This window comes from Lissotriton helveticus, chromosome 1_1, assembly GCF_964261635.1.
Source record: "Lissotriton helveticus chromosome 1_1, aLisHel1.1, whole genome shotgun sequence".
NCBI classification, from domain to species: domain Eukaryota; kingdom Metazoa; phylum Chordata; class Amphibia; order Caudata; family Salamandridae; genus Lissotriton; species Lissotriton helveticus.
In genome coordinates this window covers 2,079,617,190-2,079,640,139 of record NC_136057.1, presented here as the reverse complement: position 1 = coordinate 2,079,640,139, position 22,950 = coordinate 2,079,617,190, and the positions used below count along the sequence as shown (strand labels likewise).

The 22,950-nt window shown below is 47.9% G+C and overlaps 1 long non-coding RNA gene across 1 annotated transcript in view; it reads right to left on the bottom strand.

The window, feature by feature from the left end:
- Positions 1-542: 542 nt before the first annotated feature.
- The window catches only part of LOC144776461 (uncharacterized), a 255,002-nt gene continuing 232,594 nt past the window's right edge, over positions 543-22,950 (bottom strand). Inside the window, exon 2 of the long non-coding RNA XR_013600584.1 lies at positions 543-2,273. This is a non-coding gene — a long non-coding RNA (uncharacterized LOC144776461). The remainder of the gene's footprint in view (positions 2,274-22,950) is intronic.

Below are 22,950 nucleotides of genomic sequence, written 5' to 3'. Positions count from 1 at the left end.
CTATATATCCTGGGAGAATATGGCATTCAATAAGTTCAGAGGATTCATCCTGTCTAGCTTATCTGCCCTCCTGTCACTGTGGAGGAAGATTGTGAACTGATATCCATCAGTTTCTTGCTCGATGTAAGGTGTACAACAAGCTGTAACTGCAGGAGTCAGTCATGCTGTCCACCATCATGTGCCATTTTGATCAATCTTTGGAATGATGATAGTGTGCTTTCTGGGTAATACATGCTTGGTAGAAATTGGGCTTCTAGTTGGGAGAGGTATGCACCCTATCCAAGCAGAAAACACAATCCCAGTCAGAGTAGGCCACAAACACAATAGATAAATCCTGTACTCACCCTCTGGTAGCCCGACAGAGAGCAGTCAGGCTTAACTCAGAAGTCAACTTGTAAAGTATTTGTGCAACACATCAAACAGTAACACAGTAAAAACACCACAAAAAGACTCCACACCAGTTTAGAAAAATAGAGAATCATTTTATAAATAACACAAGACCCAAAGAACAAAAATGCAATCAGTAGGAGTTGAGATATGAATAAGATTAAATGCAAAAATAGTGTTTATAAGCAGTAAGCTCTTAAAGAGTTAATTGGTCGCACTGAACCAGGACAAAGCCAAGAGTTTAGGCCAACTGCGATTGAGAGTGGACTGGATACAGGACCCACCCAGAGCATGCTGAGCAAAAATACCTTGATACTGATTGCAAAAAAGTTGCAAGGTGTAGCGGAGCAATGCGTCAGTGATCCCCACACAGTTGGTGTGATGTCCCGGATTTCCCCACTCAACAGCCATGATGCGTTGGTTCTGGCAGTGATGAGTCGGTTCCAAATCTGCCAAGCCAGAGGGCAGCAGGCAGCAGGCCAGCGAAAAAAAGCAGTCCAGCAGAGTGGCAGTCCCTCCAGCAGCCCAGCAGTCCTTCTTCCTGGTAGAACGTCCTCAGTTCCAGAAGTGTTCTGAGTTGGTGGTGTCAGAGGTCCAGTACTTATACCCATCTGGGCCTTTGAAGTGGGGGAGACTTCAAAGACATACCTTTGAAGTGCACAAGCCCCTAGACTCACTACAGGGGGTTATGCAGCCCTTTCAGGTGTACGTGTCTGCTCCTCTCTTCCATCCTGCCCAGGGTGGCCCATCAGGATGTGGATGGGCCAACTGTCACACCCAAGCTTCCTTTGAATGTGTCTGTCTAGAGGGAATGTACAAAGCCAGATGTCACCCACCCCAGACATGTATTCAGATACAGGCAGAAGGCATTAAATGGTTAAAGTAAAAACATGCCTCTTTCTAGAAAGTGGCACTTTCCAAATTGCAATTTAAAATCCAAATTCACTATAAGTTGTGTTTTTAAATTGTGATTCCAGAGACACCAAATATGGGGATCCCATTTATTCCTAATTAGAAATAGCACTTATAAAATGTAATAAGGCAAACTCCATTTTTCCTATGGGAGAGATAGGCCTTGCAGTAGTGAAAACCGAATTTAAGAGTATTTCACCATCAGGACATGTAAAACTTAAAGGGTACATGTCCTACTTTTTAAATACACTGTACCCTGCCCAGGGGCTGGCCAGGGCCTACCTTAGGGGTGACTTATATGTAATAAAAAGGAAGTTTGTGCCTAGAAAGTGAGTTAACTTGCTAGGTCGACATGACAGTTTAAAACTGCACACACAGGCCCTGCAGTGGCAGGCCAGAGGCATGTTTACAGGGTTACTTAAGTGAGTGGTACAATCAGTGCTGCAGGCCCACTTGTAGCATTACATTTACAGGACCTGGGCACATGTAGTACACTTTACTAGAGACTTATAAGTAAAATAAAAAAGCCAATTGCGGATAAGCCAATGGTACCATGTTTTAAGCAGAGAGCACATGCATTTTATCAGTGATTAGCAGGGGTAAAGTCCCCAGATTCCTATAACCAGCAAACACAGTCAGTAGAAACAGTTAAAACAGGAGACCTGAAGGCAAAAAGTCAGGGGAAACCAAGCCAAGGACGCCAGGTCTAAAAATGCTCTTCAGATTCATTGTGGCTCCTGAGTTTAAGTCTCTTCATCAAAGTGCAGGAATAACATAATTACTGTGTCAATAAAGGCAGAATAATGCTAGCAGCAGTCCTGAACTTGTGACTCTTGTGGCATGCCAAGCTACTTTTCCCAGTAGGCCAAAGCATAGGTACGTTCCACCAAGCCAGTTCAGATGTTCCTGAATAAATTGGCCTTATAATGAGAAAATCAAATGACAAAATCAGGGCGCTGAGGCTCCGGAAGGTTCTGTAAGACAAAGAAAATTGTGTTTAGAGATAGTCCATTACAGGTGTAGAAAACAAATTGAAGATACTCTATCGCATTCATATTGGAAAATGTTGTGTGGGCATTGGTCCCCAGCAAAATTACACAAAGCTAAGCTCAGCCCTAGTTCGTGGTGCTGGAGATATGGGGAGCTGGAATGTGGTATTTCTTAATGTGTTATTGAAATCACCCGCCATACGGCTACCGGAGCCAGATATGGGACCACTACCGGAGACAGTCCAAATCACCCTCAGACTGGCCTTACTGCACAACACCACAGACCTCTACACCCTGATGACACATGACAACACATGGCTTTCCACTGCCCTAGGATTGGCCAAGTTGGGCATTCTGCGCCTTTGGAAAACAAGCCCACCCCGCTCTTTCCAGTCATTGCTAGACAGCATATACAAAATGGCATAGTTTGAAAGGCTGATCTAAAAACGTAATGAAGAATTGCAGATCTTTGAAGACACCGTAAGCTGGTTTCTAAGGGGTTGATCACTTGTGAATAGTTCATTGTGAGGCCGTTCCTTACAAGTCACCCTCATTTATTACTATGGACAGTCTCTATTCATTACTCGCTCCTTCCTTGATACTACATCATTACCTCCTCGTTAGTCTTCCTCGCCACATGACTAACAACGTGCGCTTCAGCTCCACACCCCCTCCAAAGCAAAAGCAAGTCAGCCTCCCATGCCTCCCATCCCCTCCCAATATGGCCGACCCAATACACCCTTGACCTCTATAAGAGACGGGCCGGCCCAACCCTTTAGCCTGTTTTTTTACTTCTGCACTGCAGATTCACCAGAGCGTCTGATCAAGTAAGTTGGGCTGAGGTCCTGCTCCAGCAGGTTCCAGTGCCCTGGGGAGGAGGCCCTACTCCAGCAGGCTCACACTCTGGTTCCCCCGCCTTCTGGCCCTCGCACTGTCCATTTGGATTCCCAGCTCTACTCTAGGGGGCTCTGGGCGGGCTCTTGGGCTTCCTGCGCCCCCTCCATTTTTTGGCTTTGTGCCCTGCTTTAGCGGGCCTTGTGATTTAGGCCCTGCTGTCAGCTAGTGGGTCGGCTGGCGGGCTCTGGCGGGGTGTGCTTTCGTCTCCCGGGTGGCTGCTCTTGCTGCTTCTCCGGGTGGGCGTTTGTGAATTTCAGGTGTTACTTCCTGATTTTCTTGTGGTCACTGTGTGCTGTCTTGCACTACCTCCGTTTCAGTGGTCGGGCGCATACTTTCACATACTCTCTCTGTGCCTATCAAACAGAGGCTGTGTCATTGGTGTGTGAACGCCAGTTATGCTTCTCTTGCTGCAGTGTTTTACAATGCACGTCAGGTCACTGCTGTTCTTGCCGCTGCTTTTGTACTGTCTGAGGCCCCATGGGTTTTACTCCTCATTTCCTGTGGCCTCTGTACTCTTCGGGCTGCTGTGGGGTATTCCCATCACTCATTGCAATTATGGGGGTTTCCCTCGCTTACGGGGCATCTCCTGGGGAGTTTTAATGCCACCAGTTTTGCAGGCACCTTATCCCTGTCTCTGTGGCTTACCTTGGCAGTCCTCAGCGGTCCGGGGTCTTTTCGGGTGTTTTACAGGGGTCTGCTTCGTGGCAGGTGCCGTTTCTTTCTTCCTGTGTGGTTTTCCCGAGGCCTCCGTGGGATGGAGCCGTGCTGTCTCGTCCTGGTTCAGCCATTGGCAGCAGGTGTTCCTCGTTGTTTCCGAGGGGCGGGGCCTGTCTTCCCTCGTCTTCCCATTCAGGTACAGCGGTTCCGGCAGGCCAGTCTGCCTCGTTTACGGCTGCCGTGGTGGTAGGCAGCTGTAGGTACACGTTTGCGTTATTTCGGGGTCGTAGTGGCCCTGTGCTTGGCGGCGGGTACGCTTCCTCCGGTGAGTGTACTTTGTTCTTTCATTGTACCTTAGGGGTCTCTGCCACTTGTCAGGGTTTCCATACATGCAGTAAACCTTGAATGACCTGGGGATGTAGCCAGGTGGTAGCGCATGCTTTGCATGTATGCGGTCCCAGGTTCAGTCCCCAGCACCTCCAGACTTTTGGGCTGCGCTGTGCCCTCCTGGCTTTTCGTTCCTACAGCTGGTGCGGTCGACCTCGATGCTGGGGTGTCGTGTTCGAGTCTCGCGGGGACCCTAACCGCCTTGTGTTCCTGGGCAGCTCACTGACTCTCCCTGGTGCTCGTGTGGCACGCTCTGATGCCTTCGGGTCGAGTTCGCGCACTAGGCTACTCTGGATGTTGTAAACGGGAGTGGTTGATTTACACTCTTTTACGGATACGAGGCTTCGCACATTTGTTGTAGTGAGTCTGCATTGGCCGCCCTTGACCCTGATGGACTGGGTTCCTGTCTCGGTGCCATCACGCTCACGGTTCCGTGTCTCTGTGCTCTTCGCTTGTTCTCCCAGTATGGTGGGTCATTGTTGGGGTGTCCTCTCTCTGCATTCCGCTGTGGAGGCCTGTGTGCATGGTTCTCAGGCTTTTCTTTCATCTGTGGGTGTTGATTGTGGGCCTTATTGCGGTGCTCTTCTGTTCTGTGGTGCCCGGATTCCTTTTTGGGAGTCCGTGCTCGTCAGGTTCCTAGCTTGGTTACCCTATTTCGTGCACTGCTTGATGCAGTGTTGGGCCCTTCCGGTTCCGTGGGGGTGGCACTCAGTTCCTCTTGTTGAGCTGTGTTTTTCCATGTATGTGCTGGTTGTTCGCGCAATCTTGGGCTTTGGCTTCGGCTGGACTGGACTGTTCACCCTTCCCGGGCTTCACTTCCGGATGTTGGTCATGCGGTCCTCCCTTCCTGTGTACCCCTGTCACCGCCTGCTCTCCATTGTTGTGCCGGGTCTGTCCGGTCGGTCCTGGTTGGTATGGCCTTCAGGGATTCCGGGGCTGTGGGCGCCTGCATGTCTGATGGAGGTGGTCCTCTGTTTGCTCCTGTTCTTCTTTCTCGGGCTGCTCCTGTGGTCTCCGGGTAGGCTTTGGCCTCTACTCCGGTTCCTGGTGTCTGGCTTTTTCTGCCATGGGCCGCAGCGGTGGTGTCCCCTTCTCCTCCTGCTCCGTGGCTCAGCCGGTGTCCCTTGCACCCTCCTCTTCGGTCACGGTTCTCAGCTGGTGCATGTGGTGCATGTTTGCTTCTCCAGCCTTTTTCTGAGGGCTCTGGTGGTGCCAGCTTCCAGTTGTGTTTCTGCTCCGTGGCTCGGCCGGCGTCACTTGCGCCCTCCTTTTCGCGTGGTCACGGTTCTCCGCTGGTGCATGTGGTGCGTGTTCACTTCTCCAGCCTCTTTCTGAGGACTCTGGTGGTGCCAGCTTCCAGTTGTGTTCAGTGTTGTATTCCCCACATGCTCCCAGGCACATGTTGTGATTGGTATTGCCTGGTGATATTTTTACTGGGTGGTGTGCTCCAGTTTTCAATGGATTTAGGCCCAGTTCTCTGTCCTGGGGTGTATGCATGACATTGTTCTGCTTTCTGTCCTGCGTTGTTCTTTTTGCATTGTCACCCCGAGTGAGTCGGGTTTGCCCAGTCGTGGGTCCCGTGCTCTCCATGCCACTGGTTTCATGCAATCCTGGCTGTTTGGGTCCACTCCCACGTGCGGTGGCTCTGTGATTGTTCTCCTCCCTTGGGTGGCGATCTCCCTTCGTCTGGTTTTGTGTGGCCCCTTGGCTGGTCATGACTAGGTTGTCTGTCCGGGTGAGGTCCTTCCGTAGGGGCGGTTTTGGGCCTCTTGACCCTGGGTGTCTGGCGGTGCTTGCCTGGTCTGTCCGTTGAGGGTTAGCCCCGTCTGGTTGGTCCCGGTGCTCTGTGGGTTTTCCCGACTTCGCCTGTTCCCGTGGGTGTCCCTTCTCGTACCCCGGTGGCTCCCTTCCCGCCCTGCCTGCCAGTACGGCCTGTGGTCTTTGTGTTTTGGTCTCCCCTTCCTGGGTGTTGGCGACCTTTTCTGCCTGTTGGGCGTGCATGGGTTCCGGCTCTATGCTGGGTTGGTTGGTACGCCTTTTGGCGGATTTCTCGTCTGCCTTCTGTTGACCGTTTCTTGGCTTGTTTTTGCCCCTGCCCCGTGGGGGCTCTTGTTGCTCTCCTGGGCGGTTTGCACACTGCCTCATTCTCCAGGGGGTTTTCGGGCTTGCCTCGGTCCCTTTCTTCGAGTGTGTGTCCCCGGTACTGGTTTTCCTGCCTTCTTATCTGGGCTCACAGCTTTGCGTCTGGGCTTGTTGGACTTGCCGGGATGTTGTCCTGTTGGTTGGGCTCGCCTGGGTGCTTCCCGTTGGTGTCTCTGGGTGATTTTGCTCGGTGGTCCGTGTTGTGCCTCTGTGGGCGCTGGCTCACTCGGGTTTGGGGTTTCATTTCCTGCCACGTTTTTTTATTTTTCCCATGGGGCTTTTTGGTCACACTGTGCTTGTGATTGTCCGGGGTGCTGGTTTTTCTGATTCTCTTCCCCGGTCAGGGCTTGGTGCTCCCTGTGCGGGTTGCATCCTCTTCTTCTTTGTCCCTGGTTTTGGGGTACTGGGTCCTGTCGGCTTGGGTTTGGTCCCTGGGGATGTTGACTTTCTCTGACTCGTTCCGCCCGGCTCTTTTGTCTTTCTCGCCTTTGGTGGGTTGCTGCCTGTGGCTTTGCCCTTGTGGTCACTCCGGATCCTGTCCGATCTCCGTTATTCGGCTGGGTCGGTCCTGGGTGTTGGTTGTGCATTTGTCCTCCTGGGTGCTCGCCTCGGTGGCTCATTTGTTGCATGTGGAACATTGCGGGGGAGGTTTACTTGTTCCCTGCGCTGGGCTGTCTTGCTCTTTCCTTCTGCATTCCCCTTCCTTCCAGGTATGTTATGCTTTCTTGTGTATGAGGTCCCCTGGTGGGTGTTTGCCTTCCTGTTTGGGCCTTGGCCTTGGTCCTGGTCCTCTTCGGTACCCTTGATGGAGGGGTCACTGCTCTGGTGGTTTCCTGCGGCTACCGGAGTCTGTTTTGCCTTGCACCTGCCTGGACTTTATTGTTGCTCTCACGCTCCCGTCGGGGGTTCCTTTGGGCAGCTGTGGTCCGTGTCCCACCTGCCTCTTCTTGCTCGTGGGGTTTTGGTGACCTTAATTTTTGTTATTCGCGTGGGGTGCTGGTTTCCTTTTCTGCACCTCCGTCCATTCTCGCGGCTCCTGCCGGTTCTGGGTTGGTTCCATCTGGTTCCTCTGCTTCTGCCCTTGATTGCCGCTGGGCCTGGTGGATTTTGTTTTCTTTTCCACTCCAGTTTTTGGTTTGGTAGTGGTTCGACTCTCTCGCTGTTGGTGGTCCGCCATGGGGTGTGGATGGTCTTTGGTCGGACTGCCTCTTGCTGCTGTGGCTTTTTTGTTGAGTCACTGTGGTGGGGTTGCCCTCTTTTTCTTCAGTTCCTATAGAGCTCTTGTGACTCTTGTACTGTTGGGTTTTTGTTCCCCTCTCGCTTTGGGCTGTCCATTGGGCGGTCTTGGTGTGTTTGGACTGGCTTGCAGCTTTCTGTTCGCTGGCCTGTTTGCGGTTGCTTTTGGCTCCGTGTGGTCTGGTGTCGTGCCTTCTCAGTCCTCCTTCGATCTTTGGTTGGGAACGTTTTCTGGCAGCATTTCGTGTCTCGGGGGTCTGTGTTTTTCGGCCCTTCCGGTGTCTTTCTGTCCCGGGCTGTTTTCTTCCTGCTCGTGGTTGCCTCTCTCTTGGGTGGTTCTTCCGCTCGTCTGGCCTGTTGGGTTTGCCCTCTTCCCTGGCTTTGGTATGTGCTCACGTTGTTAGGCATGTGGCGAGGAAGACTAACGAGGAGGTAATGCCCCGGTTACTTACCCGTAATCTACATTACTCCGAGTTTAGTCTTCCTCGCCACATGAGTTCCCATCCCTCCCTCCCTGTATGGCTATTGACTTCATGTTTTTCTGCTTGGTATTTCAGGCTGAAGGGTTGGGCCGGCCCGTCTCTTATAGAGGTCAAGGGTGTATTGGGTCGGCCATATTGGGAAGGGATGGGAGGCATGGGAGGCTGACTTGTTTTTGCTTTGGAGGGTTCTGGTGTGGAGCTGAAGCTCACGTTGTTAGTCATGTGGCGAGGAAGACTATACTCGGAGTAATGAAGATCACCGGTAAGTAACCGGGGCACCACTATGTACCTACACCGTACTGTCTAGCCCTGTTAAAATATTGTAGTTTGCTCACCCAATGCAGCCTGCTTGTGAGTCGTTTACTGGTGGAACTATTTATACTCTGTTGTTGCTCTTAGTGAGTGAGGGACCCCGGATCGTTGTGTTTGTTTCTTTACATTGTTAAGGGGATATCCTTTCCGTCACATTTGGGCTGTTGCTCTATATCCTTTTAACCTGTGAGAGGTGGAGTTTGGGCATTCTTTCTGACACTACTTTGTCAATTCATTCCTGCTTTTTTAATACATTTGCAACATAGTTCTTAAAAACGAATAAAGAATGGTGATGAAAAATGTTCTGTGCGTCAGGCCTTAATCAGACACCTAAATGGTACAGATGCCAGGTGCCAGTGGGGAATAAGTGATTAAGTGCACATTAGGCATAGAAAACCCACAGTTTGTATCCTGGAAAAAGGAATACAGCAGGCATGAATGGATTTTTTTTAATAGTAGGGCAAGAAACAGGATGCGACAAAGGAGGTATTTTGAGCTAATAAGGGCATGGCTATTCACTTGCTTTGATTTGAATAGGCCTGGCCCCCAAGACCAAAAGTAGGTATATTGGTAGGGATAGCTTTTTGCACTAAGTGATTTTCTTCAGGTTATGAATGTATGAGACCTGGAAAGAGGCATTTGGGCTGGAAGTGTGGGCTGGCAGCTGCTTAAAAATTAAAATGCCTGCTAATGGAATTCGATGGTGTGTAGGAGTGAGAGTGGGAGAGTACATTGTTTTGCTTTTTTTGTTGTTGCTTTTTTTGGTTTAGGGATATGAACAGTGATGAAGATACAATGGAGAAAAAAGGTCTGAAATATGTCCTGTTGATATAAAATATATATATATATATATATTTAGTAGTAGGTAGTAGCAGGCCTACAGACGTCCAAACAGATCAGAAGGGTGAAGAATCAGTATAATTTCTTCATGGTTCATCCTCATCTCAAAGGATAATGGAACACCATACATAGACTAAAAGCAGGACGCATACTGATCTGATAATAGAAAATTAAAACTATGCTAAAAGTTTAAAAATTTAATTGTACAATATTTCAAGTTAAACTAACATTTTGTAAAACAGAATGTTGACAGAACTCCGTCAAAACAAATACTATCGAGAACATTAATTCAAGCAAATATTATATGAAAGCCTTACAGATCGTGAGGGCGTTAGGCAGGGAGCATATATCAATGGGTTAATCGTTCCATAGACAGGGCCAGCTGCAGAAAAAGCCTGGCGTGTACCATGGAATGTCCACGCACCTCAGGGCGACCCCTGATAGAAATCGAGCCTCCTAAAATTTGGGGGTTTTACCATCAGATAATTCAAGTATGACAGGGCAAGGTTCTTTGAAGAAATGTAACAAATTTCAAAGTTCATTCTAAATTGAAAGGCCAAGCAGTGCTAAGAAAAATGAATGGAAATGACATGACCGCATTTCTTGACCCGTCTCCAAATGTGCAATTTAGTGAAGAACTAATTTGAGGGTCCAGGACTGAAAAATGCACCTAATTAGTCTGGCCTTTCCTGCTGGTTAGCCCAGGGGTTACTAAATCTTGCATGGAAGATTGAAAATCAAGCAATATAAACGTTATATTTTCTGGAAGATGATATTTGCAAGATTAAATTGTCTTCTTATGTGTCTGCAAAGGAAGTGAAAATCAAGCTTTAAACCCAAAGAATGTGCAGGAGCGTGTATGGTACCAGCATATTATTATTAAAATGCTGTCTGCTGTATATATACAGTTCCCTAAATATGGTTTACTAAAATATTGCCCCAATGGAGTTAATAAAAGAATGGAACGATATGTTTGTAAATGATATTTTGGGCACACTACCTCTGTCATACGATGTTTCTGTATATGATATTCTGATATATGTAAATATAAGTCATACTGTTACGTAGAATACCAAAAGTGTGGTAAAACAAATAGCATGTGCTCTACTTTAACACCTGACAGGATATCCTAACATTGATGATGATAGTGACTAAGTGAAGTAGGAGAGGCATGCCAAAATTCTGCTGCAGATTACCCAGTGGCTCCATAAATACACTGAGTGGGGTTTGTGAAATTATAGCTCTTGAGAGACCTCAAGAGGTCCAAATTCACAAACTGATGTGGCTAAGTACAAAATAGGCAAACTGCTTCAGGAGTTGTCCTGTAATCTCCATCCAAGCAGAAAGGATGCACGGCAGTGCCCCATGGTCCACTCTAACAAATTTCCCATAAAGATCTAACAGCTCGGAAATATAGGTGTCTCCCCAAGCAATACAATAAATGATGCTATTATCCACCTACAGTATGGGTGCAACCTCCCGGGGTTATTCAGAAAGATAATTTACACTTGTGAGCAATTTATACATGCAATTGTCTCATACACTTTTGAGTAACTTTACTGGTGACCGTGTGGACGCTTTCCTGTACGGTCGCTCCCCTCGCCCTCTGCCTCCCTATGGACGCTTGTGCTCCCCGCAGCCTGAGCCCCTCAGAAGGAACATCGCGCTGCTGCCTGCCTGCACGGAAAGAGATCGCTCGCAGCGCCTGGTATCGCTTTTGCCCACTTTAGACATTTATTTGAGTACAGTGGCTGCGCACTCGGCGCCAGAATTAATTTGCCTGACGTAATTTATTTGATTATTGCTGCGCACTGTAGACTTTGCTGTGTGGGGTAAAGAGAAGTGTTTTGCGAGTGTTTGTGACTGTGCTATACTCCGGCTGTGCCCCAGTCTCGTTTCAGGGACAGGGCTGCCATTTTGGGACTTTGTTTACCTCCGTGAGCCCGTGCCTCCTCCCAGATCCCGCCTCCCAGCTGACCCGCCCACCCACGAGTACAGCTATAGCGCTCTATCCCCTGGCCATTTGTGACCGTGTGGACGCTTTCCTGTACGGTCGCTCCCCTCGCCCTCTGCCTCCCTACGGACGCTTGTGCTCCCCGCAGCCTGAGCCCCTCAGAAGGAACATCGCGCTGCTGCCTCCCTGCACGGAAAGAGATCGCTCGCAGCGCCTGGTATCGCTTTTGCCCACTTTAGACATTTATTTGAGTACAGTGGCTGCGCACTCGGCGCCAGAATTAATTTGCCTGACGTAATTTATTTGATTATTGCTGCGCACTGTAGACTTTGCTGTGTGGGGTAAAGAGAAGTGTTTTGCGAGTGTTTGTGACTGTGCTATACTCCGGCTGTGCCCCAGTCTCGTTTCAGGGACAGGGCTGCCATTTTGGGACGTTGTTTACCTCCGTGAGCCCGTGCCTCCTCCCAGATCCCGCCTCCCAGCTGACCCGCCCACGCTCCGCCCCCCTCCACTATCCATTTATGACAGATGTCCCAACGCGCAGCGTCCACGCGCAGCGTCCACGCGCTGCGGCCGCGCCGAAGGTGCGCCAAAGGGAAGCCCGTCTGCGCCCGTCCGCGCCTTGACCGCACCCAGCGCCTGTCCCCCTGGTCCCCGCCGCTCCCAACCCTCTAGAATCACATTTGATGCCGCTACTCTCCTTGCCCTCAACCCCGGACGTACTCCTCTATGCTGCGAAGCCACTCCAGGACGTACTCACGGCCCTTTTGCCTGCCTCTCCTGCAAGTTCAACTGCTTCAGGACCCTCACCAAATCCACGTCCTCCAAACACAACTCCAACCGCCTTAATTGCATCCTGCTCAACACCCGCTCGGTCCACAGACATGCAACAGAACTCTGGGACCTAATCGACACTGCGTCACCTGACATCGCCTTCCTTACTGAAACATGGATGAACACATCATCTGCTCCCGACATCGCCATAGCCATACCGGACGCTTACAAAATTATCCGAAAAGACCGCATCAATCAAACAGGAGGAGGCATCGCCATCGTCCACAGAAACACCATCAAAATCACAACCAGCTCCGACGACAATCTCGCAACCGCCGAACACCAACACTTCCAGATCCACATCGACCCCAGGACCACACTTAGAGGCACCCTCATTTACAGGCCTCCAGGCACCCGCACTCAATTCAGCGATGACATCATGGACTTCGTCAGCCCACACGCCCTCACCTCCGAAAACTACATTCTTCTAGGAGACCTCAACTACCACCTTGAAAACAAACACGACAACAACACCACCACCCTTCTGGACAACCTGGCCAATCTCGGACTCAAACAACTTGTTGACACCCCCACTCACACAGCCGGACACACGCTCGATCCTATCTTCACCTCAAGCAAACACATCTCCTTCGATCACACTACAGCTCTCCACTGGACGGATCACAGTTGTGTTCACTTCAGCTACAAAACCACCCTGACCCACAACCGTCCACAACCGATTCCTCGAAGAAACTGGAACAAAATCACCACCGACCAACTCCTCACATCTCTCAGCCAAAACCCTCCCACCCTCTCTTTGGACCCAGACCAAGCGGCCACAAACCTCAGGCATTGGATTACCCTCAGTGCGGACGAATTAGCACCCTTGAAAAAGCACCAGACGAAATCAGCCAGCAAAAAAGCTCCCTGGTTCAATGACGAACTTAAAATATCCAAGAAGCTATGCCGCAACATAGAGAAGAACTGGAGAAAATACCCAACCTCCGACAACATGGCCTCCCTCAAGACAGCCACCCGCAAACACCACCAACTGATTCGATCCGCCAAGAAATCAGCACTCAAGGATCGTCTTGACAACAACACTCATAACAGCAAGGAACTCTTCAATATCGTCAAAGAATTCACCAACCCCACCGCAGCAACTAACGACATCACCCCCTCCCAAGACCTCTGCAATGCGCTATCCTCCTTCTTCTACAACAAAATTGCCGACATCCACAACAGTTTCGAGAACTCTCCCAGCGATCAACCCGCCCCACCTTCTTCAGATCCTACTCCTCCAACTAACATCCTCAGCGCCTGGAACCCAATCACCACTGAAGACACCACTCACCTCATGAACTCAATCCACTCTGGCTCGCCTTCTGACCCCTGTCCCCACCACATCTTCAACAAAGCTGATTCCATCATCGCACCCCAACTCCGCGATGTCATCAACTGCTCTTTCAACTCTGCCAACTTTCCAGAAAGCTGGAAACACGCCGAACTCAGCGCCCTCCTGAAGAAACCCACAGCGGACCCCTCAGAACTGAAAAACTACCGACCCATATCCCTCCTACCTTTCCCGTCCAAAGTCATCGAGAAAGCCGTCAACAACCAGCTCACCACCTTCCTTGAATCCAACAACTCCCTCGATCCATCTCAATCCGGGTTTCGAGCCAAACACAGCAGCGAAACCGCCCTCATTGCAGCGACCAACGACATCCGAACACTCCTGGACAACGGAGAAACAGTGGCCCTCATCCTACTCGACCTTTCCGCCGCTTTCGACACCGTCTGCCACAGCACCCTTATACATCGACTCAGCAACATCGGCATACAAGGAAAAGCCTTGGACTGGATCATCTCATTCCTCGCTGGGAGAACTCAAAGAGTCCGACTTCCCCCATTCTACTCAGAGGCCACCGAAGTCATCTGCGGCGTACCTCAAGGATCCTCACTCAGTCCCACCCTCTTCAACGTCTACATGAGTCCTCTCGCCTCCATCGCGCGTCAACACAACCTCAACATCATCTCTTACGCCGACGACACCCAGCTAATCCTTTCCCTCACCAAAGACCGCAACACCGCCAAAACCAATCTTCACGAAGGCATGAAAGAAGTTGCCGAATGGATGAAACAGAGCCGCCTAAAACTCAACTCAGACAAAACGGAGGTGCTCATCCTAGGACCTTCACCCTCAGCTTGGGACGAATCCTGGTGGCCTTCAGCTCTGGGCACAGCACCCACTCCCACAGACCATGCACGTAACCTTGGCTTCATCCTAGACTCCTCTCTCTCGATGTCCAGACAAGTCAACGCCGTCTCGTCCTCCTGCTTCAACGTACTTCGCATCCTCAAAAAGATCTTCCGCTGGATCCCCCTCGAGACAAGAAAGACTGTCACCCACGCACTGGTCACGAGTCGACTGGATTATGGTAACACACTTTACGCCGGAATCACAACAAAATTACAGAAAAAACTCCAGCGCATCCAAAACGCGTCAGCGAGACTCATATTAGACATCCCGCGCCAAGATCACATCACCGGACATCTAAAAGAGCTCCACTGGCTTCCCATCAACAAAAGAATTACCTTCCGCCTTCTCACCCACGCACACAAGGCCCTCTACAATCTAGGACCCGAATGCCTCAACACTCGATTGTCCTTCTACAAACCCACCCGCCAACTAAGATCGTCCAACCAAGCCCTCGCCGCAGTCCTGCGCATCCGGAAATCCACCATGGGTGGCAGATCCTTCTCCTTCCTGGCTGCCAAGACCTGGAACTCACTCCCCACCCACCTCCGCCTTAATCAGAACCACATCTCATTCAGAAAAGAACTGAAAACCTGGCTATTCGACAAATAAATTAACCCCTTCCCCTAGCGCCTTGAGACCCTCTGGGTGAGTAGTGCGCTATACAAATATCTGAACTTGAACTTGAACTTGAACTTTGGAATTAAAAAAAGTATATGAGTGTAAAGATACTCAAAAGTGTTGACATGCACAACTTTACCTCCTGAAAAAGGGGTGGAATTAAATGTATGACTGTGACCTACTACTGTCAAAAAGAAACAGTAGTAGTAAGCCCAGCACCACAAATGGCCATCCACTAATACTGCAACACCCTTCCAAGGAAAATAATAGAACTAGGGACTTAAAATAAATTCCTATAGGAAATAATGCTAATTTAAATAAATTACTTAAAATAGTTCAAATAAATGTGCATTACTTTATACATTCATTTTAAATGCAGATAGAAATAAAAAAAATGCTAAAAACGATTTTATTGAAGTTTAGATCAAAACATAAATTGCCACCAAAAGTAAAAAGAATACATTTTTATTATTACTTATTAATTATTTAAATGGATGTATAGAATTCATTAAAATAATTAAATTATATTCTAATAGCAAATGAATGTTACGTTAATTTGTAAATTCAAAAATGCCTGTTAAAATATTTTAGATGTAAACAATAAATATGTTTTATTTTTTATACCGTTTTTCATTAAATTCTATTTATTTGTAACTATTTTACATAATTGTATTAAATTGGATTGAGTTAACAATATTTGTACGTGATTTTATTTTAATTCCCTACCACAATTAATTTCTATGATAGGGTGTAGCAGAACCAGTGATTGGCCATGTGTGGTGCTGGACTTACTCCTGAGCTGAAGTAATCTACTACTGTTTTGGGTCCCTTTAGAAGTGATTAGCTGTGGGCTTACTAATTTGTGGGTGGGTGCATATCCCTGCCTAAGCCTCTCCCTAATCTTCACTAAACCCCTCCTTCCTCCTCCATAAACACCTCCCATTTAGTAGTAAGTATGCCTCTTTTTTATACCACTCCCGTGGTCCGTTCCACATTTAGTAAGCAAACTTACATATGTGAGTATCTCCCCATTGAAAAGATAGGAGAGGTGGAGGTGGAAATTTACACTTGCAGGTTTGTGAATAGCATTGTGTAGTGTTTTAGTAATACTATTGAAGCTTTAGTGAAGTTCTACAAAATGAAGTTTGTGAATAAGCCCTTTACTGTCACAACCAGACTGCAAAGATAGTGTCTAATAGCAATGTTGAGATTGTGTGTCTATGTAACTCATTAAGCATTTGCTTTAAAAAACAGTCAGACAATATGGGCAGTAGCTGTTAGATCAGAGAGATCATAAGTTCACTTCTTTAAATAATGTGTTTGTTATACGCATTTTTCTACAAGTCTTGGAAGCTGAAGTACATATTACTTTTGCCGGAGAGTTTTAAATAGTAGAAACCAGAAAGGGGCTAGAGCAGAAAAGGAGTTTGGGAAATGAAGAGGGGGCAGGGTCATCAGTAGACATTATAAAGTGCATAGGGAGAAGCAGAGGAAACACTGTGATACCCTCAGAAAGAGCTCATAGTTTAAATTAGTATTGGTTAAAGAAATAGTTAAAGCTGCTGCTTTATGATTGTGCCTCTTACCTACCAAGTTGTGTAGCTCCTTAGGGAACACATGTACAAAGAGTAAAATAATTCTGTCTGGGGAAGGGTCTCTAACAGCCTTGTTTTGGTGTTAACAGGCTGATCAAGGGAAGTAAGACCAATCATAAGATTGGGAGCAAGGTCAAAGTCTTAATTGTCAGTCAAATAAGGTTTGTGACATGCTGGAGCCTGGAACTAGTATTATAATAAGATTGAATTACTTCACATGAAAGTAACCTTTTTCACATCTGGTATAGCTCGAGTCTCATGCCCAAAGTCAGGCCTGAGAAACTGTTTGATTGCCCAATGACACTGTCTTGAAATTACATATGTGGGGACTATTCTGAAGTGCATCAAGTAGGAATACTGCAGTACTCTTTTACAAATGCTTTTTTAATTGGCCACAATATCTAAAATGTGAATAAAATATGAATAACCAGGGGATAGTCAATCAATCAATCAATCAATCTCAATCAATCAGAACATTTGTAAAGCGCACTACTTACCCGTGAGGGCCTCAAGGCCCAGGGGGGTGGTGTGTTCTGCTACTGCTTGAATAGTCAGGTCTTGAGGAGTCTTCTGAAGGTTAGCAGGTCCTGGCTCTGCCGTAGGGGGATGGGGAGGTTGTTCCAGGTCTTGGCGGCGAGGTGGGAAAACGATCTGCCGCTGGAGGTTGCTCTACGGATGCGGGGGACTGTGGCGAGCGCGAGGTTGGCAGAGCAGAGCAGGCAGTTGTGGGTGTAGAAGCTGAGTCCTCTGTTGAGGTATGCTGGTCCGGTGTTGTGGAGTGCCTTGTGTGCATGGGTGAGGAGCTTGAAGGTGATCCTTTTGTTGACGGGGAGCCAGTGCAGGTCTCTCAGGTGGGGTGTGATGTGGCTTCGGCAAGGGATGTCGAGGATCAGGCATGCAGCGACGTTTTGAATGCGTTGAAGTTGTTTCAGGAGTTTGGCTGTTCTTCATCCATTCTGTGACGGCTTTCATTCCTTTGTGGAGGTTGGCTCTGGCGGTGAGGGGGTCCTTCGTGAGGGAAAGGATCAGCTGGGTGTCATCGGCGTACGAGATGATGTTGAGGTCATGCAGTCGGGCGACGTGGGCTAGCGGTACCATGTAGATGTTGAACAATGTTGGGCTGAGGGATGAGCCATGGGGTACACCGCAGATGATCTCGGTAGCTTCAGAGCGGAAAGGGGGAGGCGGACGCTCTGGGTTCTGCCGGAGAGGAAGGAGGTGGTCCAGTCCAGAGCCTTGGCTTGGATCTCAGCATTGTGGAGGTGTGTGCATAGGGTGCAGTGGCAGACAGTGTTAAAGGCGGCTGACAGGTCCAGGAGGATGATGGCCGCGGTTTCTCCGTTGTCCGGCAAGGCTCTGATGTCATCGGTGGGGGGCGATGAGGGCCGTTTCGGTGCTGTGGTTGCTGCGGAACCCATACTGGGACGGGTCCAAGATACTGTTCTTATCGATGTAGCAGGTCAGTTGTCTGTTGACGGTCTTCTCGATGACCTTCACCGGGAACAGGAGCAGGGAGATGGGCCGGAAGTTCTTGAGGTCCTTTGGGTTATCCTTTGGTTTTTTGAGTAAGGCGTTGATCTCCGCATGCTTCCAGCTCTCCGGGAAGGTTGCTGTCTCAAAGGAGATGTTGATGGATTTCCGGAGATGGGGTGTGATGGTGGTGCTGGCTTTGTTGAAGATGTTGTGTGGGCATAGGTCTGACGGAGATTCGGAGTGGATGGTGTTCATGATTGTGATGGTGTCGCCGTCATTTAAGTTGGTCCAGGAGAGCAGGGGGTCGGTGCAGATGTGGCCGTGGGGACGGAGGTCTTAGTGGTTGTTGTGGCGGTCGTGACGTTGAAGCTGTCGTGGATGTCTGCGATCTTGTGATGGAAGAAGGTGGCAAGGGAGTCACACAGGTCTTGCGAAAGTGGAATGCTGTTGGTGTTGGAGAGTTCCTTCACGATGTTGAAGATCTCTTTGCTGTTGTGTGCATTGTTGTGTAGGTGGTCTCTGAAGGAGGCCCTTTTAGCGGATCTGATGAGGTGATGGTGTCTGCGGGTGGCGTTCTTGTGGGCTGCGTAGCTGTCCGGTGTCTGTTCACAGTGCCACTTCTTCTCTAGCTTTCGGCAGGTTTGCCTGGAGGCCTGGAGGTCTTCCATGAACCAGCTGGCTTTCTTGCTGGTGTGTTTGTTGGAGGGTTTCTTGATTGTGGTGAGGGTGTTGGCGCAGTCGTCTATCCATTGTCTGAGGTTGCGGGCGGCGGTGTCGGGGTCGGTGGGGTCGACCGGTGGGCTCCGGGCGAGGGTGGTGGTTAGATGGTCTTTGGTGACTTTGCTCCAGCAGCGGCGGGGGATCTGATGGGTGCGGTGGTGCACAGTGGGTTTCCGGAAGGGGAAGTGGATGCAGTGATGACCTGTCCAGTGGAGTTAGGTGGTGTGGTTGAAGGAGACGTGGGAGCTTGCGGAGAAGATGGGGTCAAATGTGTGGCCGGAGGGGTGGGTGTTGTGACGAGTTTTCAGAGTCCGAGGTTGGCGAGATTGTTGATCATGGTGGTGGAGTTGCGGTCGTTGTTGTTCTCGAGGTGGTAGTTCAGGTCCCCGAGAAGGATGTAGTCTGTGGAGGCGAGTTTGTGTGTACTGACGAAGTCAGCGATGGAGTCGCTGAACTATGGTTGTGGTCCGGGGGTCGGACCCCAACCACATGTCCAGTTATTAGAATTGAATGCTCTGTACCCTCTTTGCACTCTCAGTGGGACATTTCAGGGCCAATTCACCAAGGCATGTAAGAGTGTGAAAAAGAGTACTACTTTAGAACTACCTTCCATACACAAGCTATTGTGAATTGGCCCCATTGCAACCGTCAGTTGGCTTGTGTATTCAGCATTGTTAGTCAGTAAATTCAGAGGTAGTCAGTCCCGATAAACTATTTGTCTTAACACCAAATACAAACTGTCTAGTCCATAGTCAGTTACAGTAATCTTATGGTCTAAAACGTATGCCAAATTGCGGAAACAACTTGACAATGTCTCAATACTATTGCACTCACCTTGAGTACAGTATTGAAATATATTTCCAATCAGACCCATTTACTGATAGATATCCCTTTTAATGGTCAAAATAAAAACCCGCAATGGAAACAAAGCTTTGGATAGCAGGTGCCAAGCAAGCTTGGTTCTCATAACGAATCTTGAAACAAAAAGGTCAGAAATCCCACAAATACATTTCAAATAACTTCTAAGGCTTCTGAGCAGAGCATCTGTCATTCTAATCCTTGAATTTATATTAACCTGTTGTTAAGACACATCTGTTCTTAACAAATCACCTAATTTGGTATATGACACACAGAAAAAGAATATGCCCAACAACATCTGCACTACTCCACAGTTTGCAGGTTATCAACACTGCGGCACATTATTACATAATCACGCCCTTAAATGTCTTAATAGAGATGGATGAAGAGAAGGATGGATGGAGAGAACAACAGATAGAGAGATGCAGGGATGATGGATGGATGGATAAATGAATGTATGTATTGATGAATGGCGAGGAGAATATAGTGACGTGTGGAGAGAAGAATTGATGATAGATGCAATACGAAAGGATGACGAAGAAGAGAAGAAAGAAAAAAGATAAAGAAGTATGGACAGGAGTAAGGATGGATTGATATAAAAGTCTGAAAGAAGGAGCGGCGGATGAACAGAGAAGGTACAAAAAAGAATGGAAGGAAAGAAGGAAAGCAAGGTGGCAAAATACACAAAGAAGAATGAAGAGAAAGAAAGACAAAAGACTGAAATAAGGACAGAGAAAAGAAAGGAAGGAAATTTAAGAGTTTTAGAATTCTCTTCAGGGGAGCAAATTCTTGCACAACTTCCGAATTCACTGGCCTCACTCGCTCGCACAGAATTATTTGAGACAGGGTTCAAAGTGGGGGTATTTTGTGCCGAAGGTAAATTACCAAAAACATACAACTACTAGGTTTAACTTTGTGTAACTTTTTGGGTTATGGCTTATGCATTTAGCTATTTCTGCTTGCAGTATACTAGCAGCTACAATGACTGCTCAGTGTGTTTGGAGGCATTGTTGAGACGGAAACTACCATATTTTAAGAGGTGTATCATGCTAAACAGTTGTATTAAACTTGCTGTAAGAGAATAGTCAGGGGCGACTCCACCGTTATGGCGGAGCAGCGTTGCCCCACTGCTCAGAGCCAGGAGATAAAAAAAATTAAATGATGAAACTATTTATGATTATTTTATTTTTCTCTGGCTGAGCCGAGTGGCCCGAGTCTAGGGCGGGCCAGGCCATTGTCTGAGCAGGGAGGAGGAGAGTTGTGCACTGTAAGTCACTAGGAGTCTGTACCATTGGCCACCTGGTTGTACAAGACAGCTGGGTTGGGGAAAAGTAAGTGCTCATGTTGGTTTTTCCAGCCTAAGACAGCTGGCCAAACCAACATTCGCACTTAAATTTCCTCAGCACAGCTGTCTTGTACAGCCAGGTGGTGAGAAGGCACAGTCTCCCAGTGCCTGAAAGAGCGTTAGTTCAACCGGCTTAGGCCAATCCCAGCGCTGCTCTCATGTACTATGAGAGCAGAGTCTGGATTGGGTGGGGAGTTTGGGAGCCTGTGCAGCGTGACGCAATGCTGGAGGAAGCTGGACTCCGGCGGAGGATGGGGCAGGTAAGTCATGTTTTTTTGTATATTACCCGCCACCCACCTCCCACCAAGCGCAGCCTCACCGCTTTGTTTTCTTAGCAGCTACCACTGAGAATAGCGGGCTCACAACATTGTGACAACACGAGCAAGAGTAGGGCTCAAGCTCAAATGTAGTTTGCCATGAGTTGCCTCCTAATTCAAAAGGTCTGCTCACAACTAGAGGGCTGAAAGTTGATATTGATATAAATATCAATGCACAATATCAGTGCACAACGCGAGAACCCCATAAGGCCCTAGGAAAACCTTGAACGCTGACCTCATTAGTAGATAATGGTGGGAAATAACAGGCAGAGGCCTGCTGATCAGGCATGGTAGCTTTGACAATAGCCGGGAGCCCTGCCCATGCTCTTTCAATTTTACAGGAGGCTCATCTATGTTGTGATTCCCCCTATGTGTGCTATATCAGATATGATCTACTTCACCCCTCTGCACAAGGTTTAATTACTTCTATATTTTTTCAGTTTTGTTATTCTTGTTGCTAGAAGGATTGTTCTTAATACAAGAAGTAACATTTTGATAAATACGAATGTTATGCTTGTACCCAGGATCATTGGTGGAAAATCCCTCGTATAAGTTATTGTGGAGAAACTTTAGTGGAACATGTACTAGGAAATGTAGTCATCGCTTGAAGTTGGTGGTATTATGATGGTCTACTATTTGGATGTGCTCTATTGTGTATACAGCCTACGGGATGAGTAGCTGGACCTGCTTTCTGGTCCTGCCTTTGAAGGTTGAGTTCTGTTCCTCTGAGTTGTGACATTGCTGCCAATTGGCAAACTCTCTCTATTCATGATGTAATGTATAGAGCAGCACTTCCACAGCTCCCTCCTTTTCCAAAAACACACAATCCAAGTCCCACAAGTATGGGATCCCCACACTGCCCGCTGTCCACTAACATCCATAAGTTACAAGTTCAATATGGCAATTAAAAAAGTAATATAAATTAATGATGATGGCTCGAGTCAAATGGTTCTTTGGAAAACTGCTCAGTATATCTTCTTGCATATTCCGTTCATTAGCTCTTTACAACATCAGCATGTCATTGAATACGTCTTGTCTAGGCTATCTGAACACTATCAGTAATGAAAAAGCACCTGAACTGTTCCACAGCTGTATTCCAACAGTGCTTTTAATTTTAGTTGTTCACATACTTACACATCTTGTTCCACTATCTCCAAACTTCTACCATTGTGAAAACAACCATCCTTTTAGTGCCTTCTACGGTGATGGTTTGAGTTCTGAAATTGTGCAATACTAGGGAAGTGGCAGCAGAGATGAGAACTTCTGCAGCAACAAATGTGGGATAATGTTCTAACAAAGATCTGCTTAGACCGGAAGATAAAAACGTTCCATGATCGAAGTTGCCCTGACAGAACTAACAAGTAGCAGAGAAAACATAACCTTGCACAAAGATGAAAAATAGAAGCTAAAATATGTCACACGTCTGCAGAATGTGAAAAAAATGAAAGTGAAACTCGTAGTAAGTGACTGTGGAAATCGAGTATAAATGTTTACTCCGGATCCTGCTCAGCAAAACCTTCCTTTGTGGACAACACCCTAACAACAAACACAAAATAAATAAGTTGTCTGTACCAATAAACTGAGCAAAGAAATCGTGGTAAAATCAGGATATTTCAATGCTGTTGTTCACATGTGGTCTAAGGGGGGACCATCCTTAATGGAAGAGGATGCCTCACACACAATATTGTGTCATGCTTCATCATAGGCATCCTCTTCCCACATTGGTAAGATGATGCTACCAGGGTGGACTCAACCTCTGTGAAGACTTGGGGAAAGGAGGGAATTCTTACATAAA